This window comes from Anastrepha obliqua, chromosome 2, assembly GCF_027943255.1.
Source record: "Anastrepha obliqua isolate idAnaObli1 chromosome 2, idAnaObli1_1.0, whole genome shotgun sequence".
Taxonomy (NCBI): Eukaryota; Metazoa; Arthropoda; class Insecta; order Diptera; family Tephritidae; genus Anastrepha; species Anastrepha obliqua.
The window spans coordinates 108,196,549-108,204,841 of NC_072893.1; positions in this window are offsets into that span (position 1 = coordinate 108,196,549).

Sequence of the window (8,293 nt, forward strand, 5' to 3'; positions counted from 1 at the left end):
CCCAAAATCCTGCAAAGTAGGGGAAAGTGAGAGAGCAAAATGACATTTCATTTTGAGCGGAAGTTGCAAGTTTTTACTGGATAAATTTTTACTTGTAAGAATTTGCAGATGAGAAAAACTGCTGATTGCAGAATAAAAATAAACACGAATTAAAATTGCGAATTGCAATTTCTAACGGAATGTTCTTCATCTGATTCCGAAGCTCGTTATTTAGCATTTTATTTGCTTTATTTTTTTTTTTATTTAATACGAGGTAGCTTATGAAAACTTTTTTAATTTTTGTGATTTTTCCCACCAACAATTTAAGCAGCTGTTGCAAACTTGCAAATTGTTACTGGTTTTGCGTCCATACACTTTTTTTGATATTTTTTTGTTTGAGAGAGAATTCTCGGAAATTAAGTTACTGGATAATTTTTACATGAACAGACCTACTATGGTGTCTCAAAGGGAAAGAATGTGCAACGAGATGGCAGATCGAAAGAAATGAAGCCTTTCACCTCTTTTTTTCCAATCCCCTTACATCGCCTTCACGTGGTGACACTGTTAACCTAGTGCAGAGATCAAGTAGCTATCTTTTTACAAGAAAGAACAAACCTTGGTGGATGCTCTAGGAACGGAAGACGTAAGGTGAGCACCCCCGAAAGGGGACTGGCCTTTAGGCTGACAACCTAATGTCAGTATAAAAAGAAACTTGTCTCGACACATCAACAACAGCCTCGGATAAGAAATGGACATCAATACCGACCCCTGCAACGTTTAAAGGACTATGATTTGACACTTGGAACATGGAATGTATTGACTATGCTGCAACCTGGAAAAATGGCGGAAATTGCAGACGAACTAATGAAATATCGGACAAATATTTGTGCACTACAAGAAATAAGGTGGAAAGGTGATGGTGAAGTGAGAAAGAAAGCTTACTCGATTTTTTTTAGTGGTTCTGAAACTCAAGGCTTACGCGGAACAGGATTCTATGTAGACAGTAAAACCAGAAAAAGCATATTGAATTTTTCTCCCGTGAACGATCGTATATGTTATTTAAGACTACAAGGTAAATTTCAAAATATAACTATTATAAGTATATATGCACCTACAAACGATAGCACTGATGCTATAAAAGATAAATTCTATGACGACCTTAGTGACGTAACTAACAATATTTGCAAACACGACATTTTATTGATTGTAGGCGATTATAATGCAAAAGTAGGAAAGGAAGAAGGCATCATCGATAAAATTGCGGGAAAATTCTCTATACACAACCACACAAATGACAATGGTATGCGAATGTGTAGCTTTGCGAGTGCCCACGGGTTAGTTGTCAGTAGTACAGCCTTCAAGCACAAACGAATTCATCTTCAAACTTGGAAAATGCCGGGCCGCAATATGGCTAATCAGATCGATCATATACTTGCTGACAAAAGACATGCTACATCAGTCATAGATGTGAGATCATATAGAGGCGCTTGCTGCGACACAGATCACTATCTCGTGGTAGCTAAGTTACGACAACGAATTTCAATAGTAAATGACAACAAAGGCTATAAAAAATTAAAGTGGAATACAGATGAACTTATAAATAATGAAGATATGAAAGCAAAGTACAAATATGCGATTGAAAACATTTTATTTAATGAAAATAGCACAAATAATGACTCAACTGAATTAGATATTGAAGATCAATGGAATAAACTGAAAGCTACAATCATAAAATCCGCAAAGAATACTATTGGAGAGAAGAGATCAGTAATGAACGAATGGTATGATGAGGAATGCAGAGTAGCTAATTATGCGAAAAAGGAAGCTAGAATAAAATATATGGAAAGAAACACACGTACAAATAGATTATATTATGTAAACAAAAGAAAAGAAGCTAAGAAAATAATGCGAAAAAAGAAAAAAACCTACATGAAGCGGCAAATTGAACAAATTGAAAGCGATTTTAGAAACAAAAATGTCAGAGCTATGTATCAGAACATCAAAAAACAGACTAAAACATTTCAACCTCGAACAAATATATGCAAAGCAAAGGATGGTTCCATAATCAGCGAAAAACAGCAAGTAATAGATAGATGGAAAGAATATTTCAACGAACTACTTAACAAAGAAAACTACGATAATACAAGTAAGGAGGAACAAGTAGTACATACGGCCGAAATCTATGTTGAAGAACCTAGCTTTGACGAAGTACTATTGGCTATAAGAAAACTTAAAAACCATAAAAGCTGTGGTGAAGATGGAATACCCGCAGAACTTCTGAAATATGGCGGACATGAACTACATAAACAAATATTTACCTTAGTAAGCCAAATATGGCATTCAAATGAAATACCCACTGGATGGGCATCAAGCATAATAGTACCTATACACAAAAAAGGACATAAAACTGAATGCCAAAATTACAGAGGCATATCTTTACTTAATACAGGTTATAAAGTATTTACAAACATTCTATTTGAAAGGCTGAATATTTATGCTGAGAACATCCTAGACGATTACCAATGTGGTTTTAGAAACAACCGCTCAACGATTGATCAAGGTTTTACTGTCCACCAGATATTCGAAAAGTTTTACGAATATAAAATTGATATATTTTGCCTCTTTGTTGACTTCAAACAGGCATTTGACAGTATAAATAGAAAACGGATAAAATAGTGCTTTCAGAAAATTGGAATACCTCTGAAGTTAATTAATTTGATTCTCTGTACATTGTCGAACACAACAAGTAAAGTACTGGTGCAAGGAAGCCTGTCAGACCCATTCGAAATCATATCCGGAGTAAAACAAGGAGACGCATTGTCATGTTTAGTATTCAATTTAATGCTACACACGACTGTTAAAGAAATAAACACGAATGGAACATTATTTAATAATGATTTTCAGATATGTGCCTACGCAGATGATATTCTTATTATGGCTAAAGATAGAAACACTCTTATACGCGTCTTTAAATGTATTGATAAAGATGCAAAAGCTCTGGGACTAAACGTAAATACCGAGAAAACCAAATACATGATTCGGTCAGTCAACAACACGACACGCGATGACCTAAGTATTAACAACTTTGCTTTCGAAAATATCACTGAATTTAAATACTTGGGTTTTAAACTATCAGCAGATAAAGATTCGGCGATAGCTATTAACGACAGAATCCAAGCTGCAAATAACGCCTACTACGTTAACATAAAACTATTTAAATCAAAAGATTTGTCCAGAGCACAGAAAATAAGAATGTACAAAGTACTGATACGACCCGTCCTTACATATGGTGCAGAAATATGGACGCTGAAAACAAATGACATTCATCAGCTGATGTGCTTCGAAAGACGTATCATAAGGAAAATATATGGTCCGGTTGCAACAATAGATGGCAGCTACCGCATTCGCTACAATAATGAAATCGAAGAAATCGTTCAAGGACAAAATATAATACGTTTTATCAAAGCCCAACGAATTAGATGGATTGGGCACGTACTGCGCATGCCGAAAGAGCGAAATGCTAGGAAAGCTTTTATTTTAACACCAATTGGAGGAAGAAAAAGAGGACGCCCACGAAAGCGATGGTTAGATGACGTCGAATCAGATCTTAAGCAAATGAACGTACACAACTGGAGAGATGTAGCCATGGATAGAATAAAGTGGAGAAAAATTGTTGATGAAGCTATGGTCCACCACGGACTGTGAGGCTAAGAAGAAGAAGAAGAAGACCTACTATCTGAGGATAAGACAAAAGCAGGGCTTCGGAGCAAAGTTTCTAATCTTCCGCTTCCAAAGCCGAGATAAAACCAATCAGATTGTAGATTCTATAGATCTATTCGAGCAGAGAAGAGGCGAGTTTATGAGAACTACCTAAACAACAAGAGGTACAAAAAACAGAGCTCAGACTCTTTCTATTTTTTCTTTCGCTCTGCTTTAATTTTATTATTGTACAAATACACAATTTTTTGCTGCCTTCAAACGGTGGATGACTATTATGAGCAGCTATTTTCATGGCCGTAATAAAATCCGAGGTTTGGCTTTGCCTATTGAGAAGCGATTGCTATTAGAAAAAGCTGTTTCTCTCTTTGTGATGTTTCATGATCACGTTGAGCCCTGAACCAAGACCTATAACTTGAACTGATTTGAATTTGTAATCGGGTACGATCATCAATTTTACTCGTCAATTTTACAATAACTGCGGCCTCGGTAGTCTAGCGTAAGTGCACTAGTCTGCCATCCCCGAGGTTGTGGGTTCGAATCCCACGTAAAGCGCGGTTCTCTCACTTTTCCAAATTTACCTACTTTAACTGTTTCTTAAACCAAAAAAAAACTCATTCCTCAACCGCAAAAACTATACTTTCCATTCTTACTCTTAGTGAGTCCTGGGTTGGAAACCCATTGTGAGCATGAAACACCAAATGGTAGAAAAGATTGTTTCTAATAGCGGCCGCAGAACGGCGGAATTGGTGGCCACCCAAGTACTATGTGGAGAGTACCGTACCGACAACCTGGCAGGAGGTATAAAATGCATTTCATCGCATGTGGAGGTTAACAAAGGATCTCTCTGCACGAGGTAACCCCCTTTCGGGAAATCCTCCCGTCGAGCAATCGACGGCTCGGGCATCGGATGTGCAGGCCCGAACCCCACATTCCCCTATGACCGGAACTGACATCCAGGGTTCCGGAGGAAGCGCACTACTAGTGGTGAAACATGGCACATTGGCTATGCCAATGGAGAGCCGAGTGAGTGTGAGCGATATACCGTCGTCGAAACGATCTGAAGCAACTGAACAAGTTGTGGAGGATGTGGAGATGGCGGACAATCTCTCAGTAGACTCAGACGGATCTCTGGTACCGAGTAAGTCTTTGACAACGGTTAAACCTGATGTCAATCAATAATCGGAATCAGTCCCGCAGGAATCAAGAATTGGATAAGCGATTATGTAGGCAATCTACATAAAGAGCGATGGTCCGGTCTAGAATGCTGCAGAACTGCAAAGTGTTTTGTCCGACAAGTCCGAACAGAAAACTGTCAAACTTTCTACTAAAACTTAGAAGGAAAGACATTCGGTTGATGGTCGGCATCATTACAGGACACAACCCATGGGGTCAGCATATGACCACCATTGGAATCATCGAGGACCCGGTATGCCTGTCATGCTTGGAGGAGGCGGATAGCACTGAGCACTTTCTCTGTGAGTGTCCTGCCTTTGCTAGAGCACGGCTACGAGTTTTGGGTTCCGATGTCATGAGAATGAGTAATATTCGTTCTCTAAAACTGGAGGATATTTACAGATTTGCTAAAGAATCTGGAAAATTTTCACAGGACTAACTATCTCTATCTCTGTCTCTATTCTTTTCTATCTCTTTCTCTGATACTTTTCTCCCTCCCTCCTTGACTATCTACCCCCCTTTCCAGAGCTTTAAATACAATGGGCTCTTTAGCCTGAGTGTTTTAGGAGCCACCAAATCTCCTGGTGCTCCTTGGCTCGACCTTTTCAAATTCAAATTCAAATAGCGGCCACCCATTGACAAACAATAGAGGCTCTCCGATTGTAAAAGGTGATCGGATTGGAGGTACTTTTTCCAATAGGGTTTTTTATACTGATCACGTGCGACTACTGTCAAACTAAATACATAATTTTTTTCAGTATTCACTAATATTTCATCATGGAAAGACTTACGCCTCAACAGCGTTTACAAATCGTACAATTGTATTACGAAAATCGACGCTCTGTCAAAAGTGTTCATCGAGCGCTCAGGGCAACAATTTTGTTCAGCGAGGAGGCTAATTTTTGGCTTAATGGCTACAATAATCAAAATTGTCATATTCGGGCTGAAGAGTAACCCAAAACCATTCAAGAACAGCCATTACATCTATTAAAAGACGAGGCTGGCGCCAATGTATCATAGTAGTGAATGGCGAACGCTATCGCGCCATGATAAACGACTTTTTGATGCTGGAAATTCAAGCCCATGATCTCCACAACGAGACGGCGCTACTTGCCATATAGTCCCTGAAACAATGGATTTACCGCGTCATCGTTTCGGTGAGCAATTTATTTCTCGTTTCAAAGAGGGTGACTCGTTGTCGTGTGACTTCTTTAACCTGATGCTAGAAATTGTTGTGCGAGCAGGCAATTGAGGCAATTAAGTAGTGAAGTCCCTCCTCGACGAAAAAAAACTAAGTCTCTCATCGTGCCCGTTCAATTGTATGGCGGAAAACCTTAGACGATGACAACATCCGTCCTTGGAGTGTTTGAGAAGTAGATTCTGCGGAAGATTTTTGGACACTTGAGCGTTGGTGACGGCGATTATAGCAGGCAAAGGCAAAATGAGTTGTATGAACTTTACAAGGATATAGGCATTGCGCAGCGAATAAAGATCGGGTCGGCTGTCGAATGGATACAAAATGCTCCGGTTCTGAAAGTATTCGATGTAATACCTGCAGGTGCTGGCAGGCGAATAGGTAGGTTTTTTTTTTTCGTTAGTAAAATCGAGTGGAGAAGGACTTGGCTTCACTAGCACGCGAAACGACTGGCGCGCTTTGTTAAACTTGTTTAAGGGGGTCTTCTGGTCTCGAGGCCCTGAAATGAAGGGTTTTTTTGGGGATTGATTGTGACAAATCCTGTGAATATTTAAAAAAAAAAATTTTTTATTTTAAAGGTACATGTCTTGGCTTTTAAAAAATGGTTTTGACTTTGAAAAAAATTAACACCCGCGACCTTGAAATGGCGCTGAAGACGTCCACCTCCAAACGAAACAGGTCTCCATTTTGGTCACGGTTTTTCCACCTGGGTAATCAGAAAGCAAAAATTAGATATGCGTTGTCTTCAGAGTTGCCCTGGTTAAGTTTTCCCGTGACAGATTTTTTTTTTTTAATTTTTTTCAAAAGTTATGCAACAATTTGCAAAAAAAAATTTTTTTTGCTCATTTTTTGAACTTTAAAAGGTTATAAAAATGGAATGAAAAAAAATTTCAAAAATCGTACACGGGGAAACTTAGCGGTAAGTTTTCCGAACCTTTTAAGACCAAAACCATTGAAATCGGAGTATAACTACTATGAAAAGTGTGACCAAAATGCTTAAAAAACACGATTTTCGGGGAAACGCGTTTAAAGATAAAGTTTATGATAAAACGGCCGGAGGAGGGTATACTTCGGTGCCCAGAAAAATGTGAAAAAATGCGATTTTCAAAAAATCCTTTCTGTGGCGTATTCTCGCATACACATACAACAAAATTATGCAAAAAAAAAAAAATCGATTTTTTTTTCGCTGGAGACCAGAAGACCCCCTTAAGCAGTGATTGCGCCAATAAAGAAAAAAAAGAGTTCAAGTCTGTGTTTGCCTTGAAATGAAATATTCGTCTGAATTCCGGTTCGGAGTTTACTGAATGCATTTTCGGAAGAATGTAACATATTTTTTTGGTGTTTACTCTGCTTCGTACTACCAAAATAGCTGTTTCACATTGAAAAGGTTTAATCAAAAATGCAAGATATGTATGGGAAATATGAATTCCGAGCCTTAGCAGTCCTTTCTGCAATACTTTTGTCGGGACGCCTGGCGACTTACGGCAGTCACGGCTTTTGGTCTGTTCGGGAAAGAAGCAGCCAAAACGGGCAACCCTCACAACACGCACTGTCAACCAGAAAAAAAAGGAAACGATTATCCATTTCCCCTGCCTTATGGAAGTAGAGAATTTCAACCATTGGCAAACTACTGCTCGAGAGTCTCGAACAACTGTCTAGCTTAGACGTTAACAACCTAATAAAGTTCTTAAGCCGCACATACTGGATACACAGTCATGCTGTAATTAACCGTTAAAAACGTAGGTAGCGAGGATGTGACAAAAAAATGGTGCGGAAGCGTCACTAAATCACCACTTTGACCAACCAATATCTAAATAGGTATGTTTTACATTTATTAGCAAAAGTCTACTTCAGCTTAGCAATAATTTTTCTATAATCAATGCCGCCCTCCACACTATTCGTCCCCTTAGTATAACAATAGCCTATGTGCTCCTAGGCTATTATTTTTTTTTTGCATTTTTGGATTCTCCATCGTCGATTTTATATGTGGTCAAAATTTTGTCAAATTCTAGTTCCACAAAGTGGGTCAAAACGTCAGTCAAAAAATAATAAATATTTACAGACATAACGAAATTTGAGTGAGAGCTACTTTCGACAAAAAGTTTGAAATTCATTTTCTCAAAACATCAAAAAATTTATAGGCTATTTTAATACTAAGGGGACGTATTATAATACTTCTCCTCGTTCATGGTGCTCTCCTAAATAATTGTTCAATTTCAAACAGCA